This window comes from Dermacentor albipictus, chromosome 2, assembly GCF_038994185.2.
Source record: "Dermacentor albipictus isolate Rhodes 1998 colony chromosome 2, USDA_Dalb.pri_finalv2, whole genome shotgun sequence".
Lineage (NCBI taxonomy): Eukaryota > Metazoa > Arthropoda > Arachnida > Ixodida > Ixodidae > Dermacentor > Dermacentor albipictus.
The window spans coordinates 187,877,604-187,895,094 of NC_091822.1; the positions used below are offsets into that span (position 1 = coordinate 187,877,604).

Below are 17,491 nucleotides of genomic sequence, written 5' to 3' on the forward strand. Positions count from 1 at the left end.
TTATAACCTTTTTGAAAACATTCCCTTCCATTGGTCGGACTGTTCGATCGCGTTCTAGTTTAGTTATTCCAGTGTCTCCTCTTGTGTTTTCCTCCTCTTAATTCGCGTTTCTCTTCTTCAAATAAGAATTTTCTTGAGCTACCTCCTGCCGCCAGATTCTTTGCCTATTGACCTTAGTGAGTGCGAGCCATAGAAGAGGATCATTATCATCACCATCAATTTGCTGTAGGTGCTGTCCGTAGCGTTCATGGTGCACACGACTGACCTCCACTAAAGTTGTTTTAGTGGAGATCGCTGATGCACACCCACAGCGGCGAATCGGCTATGAATCGGGGAGTAAGCGCAAAAAGACAAGAAGGCGGGATAAACAAACTGGAGAGTGCCACTTACAGGTAAAGTGCTATGATACCGGAAGAAGTTTAAAAAAAAGCGAGCACAAAAAGGCTCAATTAAAGAAAAAAATAAAAAGCAAGAAGACTTAATTTAGCAAGATAATCGATTTGATTCAGTAGGATAACTCCGGACTGCCAGGTAAACATTTCTGTTGATGAACTCAAAAACAGGGGGGCTCTGAAAAACAGGATAACGCCAACAGATAAATCTAGACCAAGATTTTGAAACGAAGTTAGTAAAATTCTTAATATTATTGCAGAGAAACGTCTGCTACATAAAAAATATATATCTCTTCTTTCTTTCTTTTTTGTCGCTCCATGGTAACGAAGGTCAAAATCACAAAGCTTTTTGCTCGCAAGTGTTGTATTTATATGTCCAGCATCACGACTGACTGTAATCTGCTTTTGCGAACAGTTGTAACGCGACAACTTAATTGCGAAAACAAGACCAGATTCTTCTAAAACGGAGCCTCTTTGAAACCACGCTGTCAAGTGTTTCCTCATTTATTTTTCTTGCAACTCTTACCAAGGCAACAGAAATGACTGTGCAATTACTCTTTAGTGAAAGCAAGCTCACTATATGTGATTTTCAGTTACAGTTGTATCACAGTAAGATTCCGTAGTGTTTCCTAAATGTATTTTGATCCGTTTTCAAGTTTCTTTAAAACCGTGTCATGTGGTAACTGACGTCCTTTTCATTTCTTTAAGATTGCTCTGGTTTGTGTATACTGGAAGAGAGCCATTTATGCTGGAAGTTTCCGTCTCGAAACGATGAAGAAGACAGCCCGGCTGTCTGCGGCACTGAGTAAGGAAAGTATCGAAAAAAAGAAGGGTCTAGAATACAATACAGAACCAAAGTAAAAAAAAATGTGAGGGAATTGAAAATGTTTAATCCCTGTTGCATCCTGTTACCACTGCTTCGTCGGAAGACATGTAATGCGGGAAAAACCATTAACGGGTGATATACGTAAAGGCCAAGAATTGGGCTGTATGGCACGGGACCAAAATAAAAAGAAAATAGTTTGTCATAAACCGTTGTTTAAGGATATTCGTAGTTACTAAGCCAAAAATCATGACCAGTAAGAGTGCTGCTTCGCGATCTTCCGCTTAGATTACGATTTCCAGTTTCTATAAACTTTCCCTACCTTTCGAATTTTCGCGCAACTTATTTGCTGAAAAGTTAGCAAACCAAACATCACAACCAAATCTGACGCTAGCAAGACGACTCCGATAGAGTGCACCAACGCACAGTGGAGCTAAACGGGAGAGAGAATGAGGGTCACGTGTGCTTAATTGGACCGGCTTGCTAATGCTCTAAAAACTCTGCCGGGAAGCACTACATCCGTTTTAACGAATGTGCGTTGTTGTGAAAAATATAAAATTTTTATTTGATAGACAGTACTTTCTCTAGTTCTCTCAACTGTACTCGCTCGCTTGCGCTGTGATCACGACAGATAATTCCAACTTGCTCTCTTTCATCATTGCTCTACTACTAAATAAATTATGGCGAGAGAAAGAGAGAGAGAAATCAACACACATGCACGAAGCTCTTTATCGAAAAGGAAAGCCCGCACTCTATTTTATTTTGATTTTTTCACTGCAGCGACAGCCCTCCTTTAGTGAAAGTTGAGCGCATACAGGTTGACGCTTCCGGCTGTCGGCACTTCCTAATAGAAAGAGTCAAAGGAAGACCGTCCTTGCCCTACACTGACAGTCACCCTTCAATTAATATACGGACCTAAGTTCGGCGCTGCTTATGGCTATGTGGTACGTAAGCTTAGTCAAAGGTCCTACGGGAGTGGCACCTTCGCGAGACGCAATATTGCTCAGGTAAACGGAAATAATGGCGTTAGGAACCCGCTTTTTTTTTTACCTTTCCGGAAGACGACGCACGCGCGAAAGAAAAAAGAAAGGTGCTGGTATTTGTCCTAACACAATCAGACTTGGCTGCTCCGCTATAAGTCTGAGGCTTCTTCCATATGCAGGCGCTTTGATTCGACGAGACATTTATTCCCTCGGAGAGCACAGGAAGTGGCTGGCTGGCCGACTTTCTCGGAACAGCTTCTCACCGAAACGCACGAGTCTGCTGAACCAAGAAAAACGCTAATGAGATAAGCGAAAAGGGAGGTGAAGCAAGGTTGACTTTTATATTCCTCAGAACGCTGTATCTAACCTTTAACGCGCATATTAGGCTCTAATTAAATAATTGAAGATCTGGCCGTAATAATTTCTCTGAGTTCATTTTATTTGTGTATTTTTCGTTGAAGTACAGTCGTGAATCTCCCGCGAGACGTCTTGTCTACCAGCCTCACGAGCCAACTGCTGTGACGTGCACCCGAAGGCTGTAGTTAGGGCGCGGGAGGCTCGCGTTTATTTGCTGGAAAAGAAGTCCTCGTCTTTCAAGTCCCTCCCCATTTATTAATAAACGACCTTCATCCATTCATTCATTCCATAAAGGCCCATACGGCATGACGTTTAATTAGGCTCTGACAGTGACCACATACAGAATAGGAAATACAAAATTGTTATTGTTACTTCCTGCGCAACCAAGTGCAAAAAAAAGTTATTCAGTTTGACTGTAGTATATGTGCATTTGTAATGGCCATATGGTCTTCTCTTTTTTGTAATTATCATTGATGGATGACCTGTCACATTAAATAAGACAATTCTGCGGCATCTTTTTTTTTTTCTCTCGGCGGCTTTGGGTAATGTTTTGTTTTCGGTTAACAAACACGTATACACAGTACATAACAATTTTTGGACCCTTGATGGTGCCATGCCATGATGGTGGAGGCGTTTACGGTTGAAAGACATTAATTGACATTTTGCCCAACTGTAAAAATTGCCAACTTCGAGCGCCAACCTTGAATTATATTTAAGTTACTCTGTCAGGAACTAACATGGCGATCACTTTGTATATCTCTCTTTTAATGACGCAGTCGTCTGCACGTAATCGCACTTTGCAATGAGGTCCTTGCACAATACCATTTATATAAACTAAACATAACAATGGCCCCAAAACAGACCTTGGGACACGCCAGTAGGTACAGTGACATCATTTGATTTAGCTCTCTTGATCAAGACATGCTACGTTCGCCCAAGAAAATAATTTCTGATCTAATCGACTATATAAGGAGGATTGTAGATACATGATAATTCATGTAACAGCATGAGGAACGATATCCAAAGCTTTCGAATGTTGGAAAGTAAAGTCTACCTGGTAACCCAAATTGAAAGAATAAAAAAGATCATGGCAGAATTCTACCACTTGAGACATGCAGGGCAAGCCAGGACTGAATCCATGTTGGGCATTTGAAGAAAGGAACTATTGCTTTGAATCTGTTTCATCCCAATTTTTATTCCCTTAAAGGCTTCGTCGGCGGTCGCCCCACCCACATTGTCATCGGGAACGGTCAACGATGAACAATGGACGGTAAAAAAAGCAATAGAATTGAACGAAAGGAATCCTTGAATTACACCGTCACAGAACTAGTACGTTCCGCTTGTGCCAGCTGCGGGTCCTTTTCTTCCCTTCTTTTTTTTTTTTAGCCTGACGATTCACAATTATGCTTTATTCCGTTATTAACGGTAATAGATAAATGAATATACAGCATTAATTAGCATGTGAACTTCGGTCCATATTCGCAAACAAAATTATTAGGCTAGAAGTGTATGTAAGAGCAGGTGTCAGCCGACCGTAATGTTTTCAAAGGCGACTGACCAATGGCAAGCAACTCTTACGTATGAACAGTTTTCTGAATTCACACACAAAAAATATCACTTCCGAGATATCGCTGTTGAGACAACAGTCCCCAAATATCCTAAAAAGGCGCCGCTTTTCAGAAACAATCAAATGGGACGCCATTGTATTTGATGGCACACTTTAATGTGGCATATGTCGAAACTGGCGTTGGTCGTAGATTCTGCTAAGCAGACATGACTTCACTACTCCTCGGCTTCAATTTCACATTTGCAACATGTGCCCTAACGCTACTAATTAAAAAGTTAATTAGCATAATTTAACGTAATAATCATTATTTTTTCTCTTGCTGTTGACGTCTGCCTAACCAGTGGCCTATCAGAAAAAGTGACAAGGGCCTACGAATTAGTTTCCTTTTTTTCTTTTTTTATGTGTTCTGCATAAGAAAACACCTAGCAGATAGCCTTCGTTTTCTCAGGAGTGGTGTCAGTCTCACACCATGTATGCTCTCTGCGTACAAGCGCTGAATGCAAAGGGGTGCCTGCTCTTGTCGGTGATGTAAGTGCCACGGAAAGGTGCTTCCATTTCATTTGCTAAAGCAGCGAGGAAGGAATGCCACTTCTATGTTCCTCGCATTGTCGCGCAGTAAGCCCGATAGCAACAAGAAATTTGCAAGATTTGCCAGTATAAAAAAGACGTGGGTCATTCCGCTTGAGGAAATTGAATTCCGGGAAACGCTCGTCGACGGCTAATTAGATCAACCAGCGTGTGCTCACACATTTAAAACCATCGCGGAGACAGAACATGTAGCTGCGCTTAACTGAGTAGTTTCTGGGTAACGCACACTGGAAAGCGAGGAACAGTCCTTTTACGAGCTATATGGGGTAGACGCGCCAACGAGCTGCTGCAGAAAAGGCCGTTTTTATTTATTATACAAGCTTTTTTTCATTGGCTGTTTTGTTTTTTAAACTCGTTAAACTGCGGATCCTAGTGCTACGTTTGATTGTTTTGTTCAAATAATGGGAAAGACAGACAGGCGTGACGAAACAGGCCTTCGCGTTACACTTAATATAATTTAGGGCTTCTCGTTTATCTAGCTACAGGGAAATTGGAAGAACGAGCAGAAATTAAAAGAGGCGGACAGAAGAAGACCTCATGTCTGTTTGTATTACCGTTCCTATCACGAGCTATACTGGTGTGCTAGGACTGGAGTACCCGTACGGTCTTTCCCATTGACAACAGTGGCGGCGGAAACGGCCGCCGGAGTCGCTCCCGATCGAAGACACCATCCGGGGGTGGCAATGGCGGCGGCAACCGCCGCTCGCGCTCCCGGACCAGTTCGAGATCCGGGGCCGGTTCAAGGTCCCGGAGCGAGTCAACCGGACGCCGAGGGATCGCCGAGAAAAAGGTGGGCTGGACCAACAGGTCTCCCGTCGCTCGAACCAACAACACCGAGTTCCCACCGCTCATCCCCTCCCAACCCCTTAACTCACAAGCGAATCAGCAAAAGGACAGTAGCGAAGTCATAGAACTTAAGAGGATCATAGAGCGCCAAAACGCTCAGATCCAGGAACAGAACGCCCAAATACGGGCGCTTATGAATAAGATCGAAACGCTGGCGAATAACGGACGCTCGGCAAATGCAAGCCCTCAAAACAACAACACGGCGGCAAACAACGCCGCAGGCTTGCGCATATTGTCCCGGAGGGACCCCCCCTCGCCCCGCCTAGGGCGGGCGGCGGGAGAGGCTGGGGTTACGCACAGTGCATCAAGTAATCAAGAGGCGATGGACGCCGAAATGAGCCTCGCGAGCGGTGAAGAAGCGGTGACCGCAGAGACCGCGACCACGGCAACGACACAGATCCCGCGAGAAGGAGAGCTGACGGCCATTTTGGCTGCAATTTCCCAAATTAATGAAAGGCTAGGCAAAATGGACGCCCGACTCGAGGCTGTCGAGAGTCAGTCTCATGCGCGATCGGTGAAGCACAAGCGCATAGTGCCAAAAGTAGCCTCAACTTCGGTGAGGAACCGCTTCGCGTCCCTGAAAAAGGAGCGGTCCGAAAAAATCAAAGGCGCGATCGCGAAAAGGCGCAATCGACTCGAGACGTCCGGAAAGGATGATGCAGAAGCCAAGTAAGAAGCACAAGAAGAAAACCGGGGGGGATACCACAGTAATTTACCAATGGAACTGCCGAGGGATTCGCAACAAAGAAGCGGAACTATTATTACACATTGACGGGCAAGAAAACAAGCCCGATGTAATTGCTCTACAAGAAACAAACGGGAAACCAAGACTCCCGGGGTACGTCACTTACACGGACCCCACGGAGAACGGGACGGCGGTGCTCGTCCGCAGCAACGTGGCGGCAACTCAACATGTCACGGCGCAGGGTGGGTGCGAGCACACGCTGGTCGAAATTCATGCTAGAGAAATTGGCAGCTCGGGCAATTTATTTGTAATGAGCGCGTACTGCCGTCCGTCACAACGGCAGTACGAATTTGACCGCATCGTGAGCCAGGCGAAAGGGTTGGCGGGGACCAGGCCCCTCCTGATCCTCGGCGACTTCAACGCCCCTCACACAACGTGGGGCTATAAGTTTCAGTCCAAGAGAGGAAAAGCATTGGCGAAAGCAATGGAGGATCACGAGATGGCCCTCCTGAACGAGCCGGACGTATCCACCAGAAGAGGCAACAGTGTCGCTAGGGACACCACACCAGACCTGTCGTGGCTATCGGGCACGCTAGACGTCTCGTGGAGAAGCGAAGAAGTGGACCTGGGGTCTGACCACAGTGTGATCGGTATCACGATCCGAGGCTCCCGATATCGGGCTGTACTGGGGACGGCGCGGATCACGGATTGGGACAAGATGAGAAAGTTTACCCAAGAACAAGAAGAGGCATCCAAGGAAGAAACGGGACAGGCTGACAGACAAAGGACCTACACCGATTGGGCGAGGGACCAGAAGAAGGCTCTAGATAAATTTACCCGAGAAATCGAAACGACGTCGCAGACACCGTACGTGGACGCCAGACTGACCCACATGTGGGCGGCCCGACACTCGTTGACGCGGCGGTGGAAACGTCAGAGACACAATAGAAAGCTGGCCAAGCGCATAGCAGTCTTGAACAAACAGATCGCCGAGTACGCGGCCAAACTATGTAACGAAAATTGGCTGAAGACCTGCGACGGCCTACAGGGCAAGCTCTCGACGTGGAAGACGTGGTGTCTCTTGAGGCATCTGATCGACCCGCTGAGTAGCAAAACTGCGACCAATCGCAACCTCACCAAAGTACTGAACACGTACAAGGCAGACGGTTGCAGGCTCCTGGAAGACCTGAAGGCCAAGTACCTAAAGACAGAGAAGGGCCAGTACCCGGTGCCCGAGAGGTATGAAGGACCCGACAACGAAGAACTGGACCGGCCGTTTACCATGATGGAGCTGTGGACAGCTATAGATGACAGTAACAAGAGAAGTGCACCCGGCAGGGACGCCATAACTTACAAATTACTCGGTAACATGAGCGGTACAGCGGCCCGCGGCCTCCTAGAGCACATTAACGAAGCCTGGGAGAGCTCGCAGTTGCCGAAGGAATGGAAGGACGCCGAGGTCCGCTTCATTCCAAAGCCCGGCAAAGCCCTCACGATAGACAACATGCGGCCCATCTCCCTCACATCCTGCGTGGGGAAGGTGATGGAGCGCATGGTCCTTCGCCGGTTGCAAAAGCACCTCGAAGAAACGGATCAGATGCCAGAAACGATGTATGGCTTCAGGCAACATCTCAGCACCCAAGACGTAATGATCCAACTTCACGAACTGGTCGTCAAGCCGGCAACGAGGCATGCGCCGCGCGGGATACTCGCCCTCGACCTGAAGGGAGCGTTTGACAACGTGTCCCACGCGAGCGTGTTGCAGAATCTAAACAAAACCCAGTGTGGCAGAAAGACATTCGGCTACATAAAAGATTTTCTGTCAAACCGAACGGCGACCATCAGGATAGGGGAGGAGAAGTCGGACCCTGTCGAGCTCGGCGATAGGGGCACCCCTCAGGGATCGGTCTTGTCGCCCCTGCTCTTCAATCTGGCCCTGCTGCCCCTGCCCGGTCTACTCAAGCAAATCGAAGGCGTGGACCACGCGTTCTACGCCGACGATATTACGCTGTGGACGGCCCGAGCCGGATCCGATGCCTGGATGGAGGAAGTTTTGAAGCGGGCGGCAACGACCGTGCACGAGTACGCAAAGTCGTGCGGACTGAGCTGCGCTCCCCAGAAATCAGAGCTGCTCATGATCCAACCGGGAAAAACCAAGAAGGAGCTGCCGCCGAACGTGATTATCACGATCGCCGGAACGACCATCAAGCCAACACAGCAGATTAGGATTCTCGGCCTACTACTTCAGAGCGACGGAAAGGCACAGGCCGCCATCACAAAGATCAAGACTACATCCGAACAGATACTTGGTATGATTCGGAGGGTATCAAACAGAAACCGAGGCCTTAAAGAGGACGATGCCATGCGCCTGGTACGCGCGTTCGTCGTGTCGCGGGTTACCTACTCCGCCCCGTATCTCCAGCTGACGAAGGCGAATAGGGACACCCTAAACACGATGCTTCGTAAGGCAACGAAACAAGCACTGGGCATACCCATATACTCATCCACGCAAAAACTGCTAAACATGGGGGCCCACAACACGGTGGAGGAGCTCATCGAAGCCCACCTCTCTAATCAGAGAATCCGGCTCAGTCACACGGAACACGGACGAGCCGTCCTACGCAAGATAGGATGGCAGATCGAGCCAGTATCCATCAAGACGGCCCTTCCAGAAGACTGGAAAATGATAATTCAGACAAAACCCCTTCCCCGGAACATGACGCCGGGCAAGGACGATGAGAGGCGCACCGCGCGAGCCAAAGCCCTAGCCCGTAAGCTAGAAGAGAACCCCAGGGCCCTCTACGCGGACGCCTCGCTCCGAAAACACAGTGACCGTGCAGCCGTGGTGGTTACTTCAAAGGAGAGGCTGATCGTCAGCGCGTCCCTGAAGACAACAGACCCCGCAGTTGCCGAAGAAGCGGCCGTAGCCCTCGCACTCGCACAGCCGAGCGTGGGCACCGTAGTCACCGACTCAAAGACAGCCTACAGAAGCTTCCGCAGGGGGGTAATCTCCTCCGCGACCCGAGCCATTCTAGCCAAGCACAAGCCTCCGGGAAGAGCCATAGAGCTCATGTGGGTCCCGGCTCACTCGCAGGTAGCAGGCAACATCATCGCCGACTACCATGCCCGAGAAATGTCAATCTGGGCCGAGCACGAGCCGGAAGAGCTACCGCACCCGGTTACCAGCTTTCGCGACATTACCCGGATGTACCGAGAAGAAAGGTGCAGGCTGCCAGAACCGCACCCCAAACTCACCAGGCAACAACAGACGATCCTGCGTCGAGCGCAGGCGGGATCGCTTGCGCATCCCGTACTGATGAACCGCATGTACCCTGCGGAATACGATATGCTCTGTCCTTTTTGCAGAAGAGAAAAGGGCACCCTGCCGCACGTCTTGGCAGAGTGCACAGAACTCAAGACCCCCTCTCCTCCCCTTCCCACCAACACCCCCAATCCCCAACCCCTTGAGCGATGGGAGACCTTGTTATCCAGCCCCGCCCTACCGATTCAGCTCGCACTGACGGACAGGGGCCAGGAGCTGCTGGAAACATATGGGTCCCGTAACTAGGGAACCACCCCGTCTGGTGCCTGCGTGCACCACCGATTTATTTCGGGCCCAGTGAATGTTGCTTCATCATCATCCCATTGTCACATTCCGTGCGCGTTTTTCTTTTTTTGTCATCATAAGTGCGTTTCCGTCGGAGAGTGCTCCGACACCTTGTTTATGTGATTTCGTATTTTTCTATTGCAATTAGGAGAATATAGTTTGTCAAGTAAATCACATCCTAATGTTCCTCCGGCAGAGTGTATTCAGCAGCCTTCAGGCATGCCGTAGTGAATTGCACTGTCATCTTTATTTTTCTATGTGTCCCTCAGTCGTTACGGGCACAAGATCTGCCAAACACTGGCCATTAAAGCGGCCCTGAACCACTTTTTATCGAAGTGGAGAAAAACATTTGAAGTGAAGATAGGCTATTTCAGAACCACTTTGCCGCAAAAAGTAGTTCCATGCGTTCAGCAGAAGCAGAGTTATCGGCAATCAAACACGGCCTCAGCTGTGCTCCCCTTCCTCCCCCACTGCTTTGCACTTCGAAGGCTACTGCAGAGACGTCACCGTGGAGCGCAGTTCAAATTTCCGATTTGGTGCCTATGCCGCGCTAAACGTAAGCCAAACGCGGCTGTCCTCAGAGAGCCGCAGTGCGCTTAGCCACTGGACTCGTGGCGGCACCTCGCGGCGGCCATGGTGTAGCCGAACGCAGCGACCAATAGCAGCCGCGTATTGGAGTCTGCTTTATGACGAAATAAAGCACACAGAAAAGAGCGAGGAGCATGGGGTTTTTGAGACGAGAGCGTTTGTGAGAAAGGTGACTTCGCGCTCCGCTTGCGAGCTCCACGGACCGCGTACGACAGCAGAACTTGGCTGAGATGTTCACCACAGCATATGCTACCAGCGGACTATGTTATTTTACCAAGCCCGGCGGGTGGTTCTGGGCCCCTTTAAACCTGGCCAACCAAAGTCAACGCGAAAAAAATGACAAGGTTGACCTACATGACAAATGTATCTATATGTACTGAAATTGGGGCATTAGAGATGATGCAATGTTGCATAAGTGCATGATATTTTTGCAATATTTCGAATATTTCATTCGTTCAATTGTCAGGTTTTACATTTCTTTCCGAACACTCTATTTCGTTAATTCATGTAGATTTTTTTCATTCGAATTTCTTTTTTTCTTTCTTTTTACGTGCATGTACGTCGGCGTGGGCCTCTTTCGCGTCGAATTTGGTTGACAAGTATTTCTTCTTTTCTTTTCTTTTCTTTTCTTTTCTTTTACCGAGAGGCCATGCATGTGGACTGATCACGAAGATAGTGCAGTACGTTGTAAACCTTAGTTAATTTTCGACTATAATGACGTAATAATGCCCCTACCCTTAATTTTACTTACGATTTCACAAATCATCGCTTCTTGTCTCATGAAGACCTAGATTTAACACAAGCTAAGCAGTGGAGCACGCTACGTCACTGAGAAAGCCAGACTACTCTGGCTAAATTAATTTTAATTCGCACTCACCAATAAACCGAGTAATGCGAATTAAGTGCTTTTTTTGCTTTTGATGGTCCATTTGTGCTATTAATAAATAATTCCGTCTAATGTGCAACGTAATCACATCAGCTTTATCACGTTGTAAATACAATATAGGATTTGACCATTCTATATAATGGTGAAAACGGTGTTTCATAATTCAAGAACTTCTAAAGAAGGTATTCCATATCTGATTCGATTCGCTTCGCTTCTGGCTCCATTCAATTTGTATTTGATTCGGTCTTGGACATTACTATCCACACACCCTTAAAGAGAAATTTTATGATCATGGGCCCAGAAAAGGCAACATCGATGACTCAGCAAAACGTTGACGGGTCGTATTGCCATGCTGGATTACAACACCGACGCGCTGAGCGCCGGTTTCTCTCAAGAAGGATCAATTGCAGTGTTACATAAAATACGCCCACGAGTGTTTCTCTGATTTTTCTTCTCTTTGCGCTTAAGGTGCCCATTTCATCCTTGCTTCGCATTTGAGCAGCGCACGCAACGCGAACACGCTGAGCACCCGCTCTGTTTCTTCTGCGTGCACTGCATGTGACCCGTCAGCAGCACAACGGTGCCGTGACGTCTTGGCGATACAGACGTAAAGAAGGCTGCAGCAGCAGCCTCGGGAGGTAGCCCTCGCTTGCTTGTTTTGTTCTTCGCTGTCATGGGTGAATAAGTGAGCTGATCTACCAGACACGCTCGGAGTGCGTAGCTACATGCGGCGTGAACGCCAGCTGCCCTCCGAATCGATGAGGCTGGCTTGCGCCAGCAGAAGGCGTGTAACGTCTCTCGCTGGCACCGGGTCGAAGAAACGCCATGGCTTTATAGATCGTGGTCGCCTAAGGCTCAGTACAGCCACCGTTTGCGGTTCTGTGCGTGAAGTTTGGGTTTGCGTGTTGGGGCTAAGGTGTGAGGGTCAACAGGAACACGAAGAGCCATTTGCTTACGCGCCTTTCTCGTACTGCAGCCTTGCGCGCCGGAACGCTCTTGCCCGTGCTCTATCGAGGACGATAAGCAGATTATTATTATTTTTTGCTGTCATTGTTGTTGTTTATTGTTATTCTTATCGTTATTGCTGTAATTGTTATGAAATTGTTGTTTATGGTGGTCGTGGTTGTTAGCTATCGCGCTAAGTGTGCCAGTAGCAAAACTTAGGTCACTCATTCATTCACCGATTATTTATACATATAACACACATTAACATGGGCGACATATCCGCTGCCAGAAAGGCACAATTTCCAACAAAGTAAGCTATGCGCTGCATTCCCGGAATGAAACTCTTGCTGGGACCATTATTTTGTTTAGAATTGAACGCTACGAGCTTGATAACCTTAACACTATCCTAAGAGGACTTCCTGAGGGCCTAGCTGACGCATACTTGGCACAGTTAGTGAGTGGAAAAAATAGATAGAGCATGAAAGGCAAAAGGGTGGACACAGGACAAGCGCTTGTCGTGCGTCCACATTTTTCTTCTTTTTGCTTCATGCTATGGCTGTTTAATAGCGAGTGTTCCTCACTCCAAAACATCGCCAGTTACGTCGTCGGCTATGTCATTACCTAAGAGGATAACACGTAGACAAAACCATGCGTTGCTAACTTCAGGAGGACTAAATAACGCACGCACACACGCACATCTAGGGTACGACAAGAAAAACTCGGCAAATCCAAGTGTAGTGGCTACTGCAACCCGACCCATACACGTAGAACATTTTCGTCGACTCACCCCCACCCCCCGCCTCAATTTTGAGATTTTTTAGAGGTTATTTTGCTGACGCCACTGTCTTGTTCTTCACGTTTCCAGATGTAATTATTTGGTTCACTTCACTCGTTTCTGTTCCTTTTTTTTCCCCGAGAAAAGACAATACTATCTAGCTCTGTCGTTGGGGCACAGTCCTAGTTTGGGAGTGCCCGCATTCTCTGGTTGATAGTTTTCCCGCATCCTCCTCCAAGTAGTGAACATTTGTGGAAGACGGGAACGATGCTGCATTGTTTTTCGCTTTAGCTAGTGTTCAAGTCAAAAGCTATCGAATGGAACTCAAATTACTGGCTCGCGACAAAGGCCAGCAGTTTCAGTTCTTGTGCGAGGTACCTGCATTATTCATGGAGCGAACACCATGAACTCTCGTTTTGCCAGTTTTTTTTTCTGCTCAAACCCAAACGGCACTAGCGAGGAACTTAAGGCTATTGAAAGCAGTAAATATACAACTTAAGGGGCTAATTGACGAAATAAATTGAATGCCATTTAGTCAGTCGGGCGTTTTCGACTACTTAGAATTTCTTTGCATGCCCGCGCCTCGAGAGTACAGTTCATCTATACATCCTCAAATACAGCCTCAAAACTCTGTCGTGCTCGCTTATTCAGTTACTGTATGTATATGTATGTCCCCATAAATAGAAAATTATGGGTTTGTTGAATTAAGAAAGCGAAGCGTGTTATCTAGATATTCTGTAAACTGTGACACGTTACGACTGGGTGGCTTGTAAATACCGCCTAGCTGCATTCTTGAAACTTTAGGAATATGCATGTTACATTATTATTTACCCTAATTAGATTGTCCAAGACCACGTGCGATATATTTTCCTTTATATATAATAGCAAGTTTTCCATCCCCTTTGTGGACTCTGCAAATAAGTTCGTAATTCATAACCCTGAAACTATGGCAGTGTGTCACCTGTTTTTTAACCAAGTTTCAGTTAGCACGATGACTTGAAATTTTGTATCTAACGAGTCTATCTGCCAAGAGCTGTAGAAAAACACGGCAATGTTAGCTGTTGCCTCAATGCGCACCGCTGCCGAACGAGAGAAACACGGTACCATTATGGGAAAGTATTTGGGCTCATGTAAATAAATGTAACTTGCTGTCGAACCAGCACAATACACATGAGCTTTGTGCTAACCATGGCACGTCTAACATAGACTAACTATAGATCATCCCGTGTTTTTGTTCTGATCCATGTGTGCTAATGGCGCAATAATCGGTTTTAACGAACGCCCCAAAGGTATGCCTGGGCAGAGACGTTCGCAATTCATTGAAGAACGCCACATTATTTTGCCCACCTAAGGTTGTTGCACGTTACGAAAATTTCAGTAAACAAGCGTCGGTCAAACCAAGGTAATAAATATGTGGCCACTGTACCAGGAAATGTACCAATACCATCGCGTATTGCAGTTGAACGCCATAGCTCCAGGACCACCACGGCCGATCTACCATTAACATGATTCGTGTTTCGACAGGTAACACCATTCAAAGTACAATACAGGTACTAAATGAGCGCTTTGTTGCACCTCGTCGTCGCAGCACGCTTTCGCGTGTCAGAGCAGTGCTGGCGTTTCATCCCCGCCGATAGAGACTCAGTGTGCACGTTACGCTATTTGCCTTCAGCTATGAAAGTGTGAAGATCACGTTGCTACAATAACGAAGACAACAAGAACAAAACCTAGTCAGACAGAAACTCACTAAGGTTTCAAAGAAACATTAAGGCGAAGTATACCAGCGTGTGAAAACAAGGGATAGCTGAACTTCGAGTCAGCGATGCGACACGGGAGATTGGCATCGTCAGGGCCGATAACAAGCCCTGGCAAAAGCAAGTTCCACAGTTGAAACGTTGGGCCCGTCGAATCAAATCAAATCACCGTTATTTTGAGGTCGAATTACAGATGTGTAGGATACAAGATAACTTCTAGAAGAGTCGGCTTCACGGGGCCAGTAGGCGTAAGAGACAGATACTAGTTGCATACTATTAAAGATAAATCAATGAATACGATGTTGAGTCTTCCCTTGTTCGCCCGTTTCCGATCACTGTTACGAGACACAGCTCCTGCTCCTTACTGTCTTTCATCTAAGCGCAGTCGGCTGGTCTTGCTGTCTCAGCTAAGCGCGAATTTTTTTATGCATTCTTACACCAACCAGACCAAACCAAAATATTTCTCCTTAAAGTCAAGCTCTCCGTTAGAGGTGTGATCTGAAAAGGCATAAATTGCATTGCGCACTGATTCAGCATCTTCCACATTTTTTTTCACCCACTAAAGAACCTAAAAACACTCAAATTCTGTAGTCATAACTTCTCCCGTGTTGGGACTCGGAAGCTCTCAGAGCTGAGAACACCGCCAAACAAAGTGGCGTTGGACCAGAGAACGAGTTTCGAAAGTGATTCGTGATGTTCAGCGGAGAGAGAGAGAGAGAGACAAAGAGGAGGAAAGACAGGGAGGTTAGCCAGTGTAAGTACTGGCTGGCTACCCTGTGCTGGGGAAAGGGGTAAAGGGAGTAAAAGGAGAAAGAAGAAGAAGAGGAGAAAAAAAAATTAAGGAAATTCACGCAGTACCGCGATACTACACGATACAACACTCAAAGGCGATCGCACAATTCGCAAGTCCTTAGATACTTCAGCAAAGCCTTTAAGGCCTTGAGTGCCGAAGCCCGTCTGGACCAGTGTCCTAGAGCCTTCTCCTCTGTAAAGGGGCGATTGTCCAGTTTTTCGAGCGCGGTTACGAGCACTGTTCTTGGCACTTTGTAGCTGGGACAGTCACAAAGGAGGTGCTGAATCGTCTCCTCGCAGTCGCAGGTTCCGCAAGTAGGGCTGTCGGCCATTCCAATACGGAATGAATAGGAGTTCGTGAAAGCGAACTCCGCTGAACAACCATCAAGCAATCAACAAAGGGCACAACGTCATCTACCAGTGGATGTTCAGCGGAGTTCGCGCATGCTTCCTATGGTGAACCGGCTGGGGGCAGCGCAGAGCCGAGCGTTGCTCAAGGGACTCGTCAAAATCGTCGCACCGGGAGTGAGCTAGCTCGTTCGTCGACCCAACGATGCGTGAGTCCCCAATGGGCCCACGCAAAGTTTCAGCGCAGATAGATACCAGTCCTCCAGAGAAGTGCGTTGGCTGAAACCAGAGTTACATTTTTTACTTGTCCCTTAATTTCGCTTGCACATTCAGGACTTCTAACACAATTCGAGATATTGCGTGACATACCGCTAGGGCGTCCTGCATGCTTCAATGTGTCCGCAGCCTGTATCGCCTACGGACAGCTGGTCTACAAGCCACACAGGCGTGAACTTGGTCAATCCTCAAACTTTATATTTGAATTCAGCTCAGACTAGGCTTTTCTATATGCGTTCATCACTCCTGACGAACGCCTGAAAGCTTTATGGAGGAGTGTATAGTAGTTGAACTCTTTGGCAGGTGAGGTTAAATAGGTCCTAAATAAACAGGTTGGAAGGTGAAACAGGTGAAACGCCCGTGGTTGCTAGCTCCGACTTAGCTTTGCGCAAAGTTGGTGTCGTGCCCGATGAAGTGCAAAATGGGAAGCAATCATTGCTAAGTGAAAGTAACTGTAGTTTTGTGCATACATAGAAATGATTTATCGAAGAAACTTTCGCTGTGGCGCTGTGTTCACGCTTCAGCGGCAGTTTCATTATTTCCCCCTTCTCTGTTGTGCTCGTTTATAGAGGTGGGCGAATATGAGCTTTTTCAAGTAATAATCGTATACAAATAATAAGTATTGAATATCTAATCGTATATCTAACAGCAAAAGGAGGACGCATAAATTTACAGCAGGAATATTCATTTCGGTACATTCACGCACCACACCTGTAGCTACTACTGCAAAAGGGACAGCTAACCATCAGGGACTAAGGATCAACTTTAACCACAACATCACTGATTGTCAACAAAATCACTGCGCTAATAGCCACTTTACTTATGAGCCTGGTTTCAAACAAGTTTTTCAAGAAAGAATGGCTGCTGTACAACTAGCTTTCCGAAAAACGCAAATGAATGGTTGCAAAAGAAAGAAGCTAAGGTGTGGGGTAAAAAATGGCCAATAAAGAATTTATGCCATAGACGCCTGTTCAAGGGCCTGTTGCGAGAAAAACGTCACAGGTTGTAATTTAAAGAAGAGAGAGAGAGAGCGAAGTTTATTTACAGAAAGGCAGTGAGGTCGGCCTGAGCTATAACTTGCTCTGGCCTGCTACTCTACTCGGGGGAAAAGGGATGCATGACTAGCCGGCCGAAAAAAGATGAATCAAAGGTTGCAATGCACGCTTTTGGAGCAATACCTAGAGCAAAGTTTGCATTACCCATTTTGTTTCGGCATTGTATCGACAATTTTTTTGTCATTGTCTGCCTTGTGATAACTTGCAACATTGGTTACCGTACA

The 17,491-nt window shown here is 47.1% G+C and overlaps 1 protein-coding gene across 1 annotated transcript in view; it reads left to right on the forward strand.

Moving 5' to 3' along the window:
* Nucleotides 1-17,491, forward strand: part of LOC139056373 (uncharacterized) — a 360,115-nt gene that overhangs the window by 296,577 nt on the left and 46,047 nt on the right. The gene's annotated exons all lie outside the window — the stretch shown is intronic.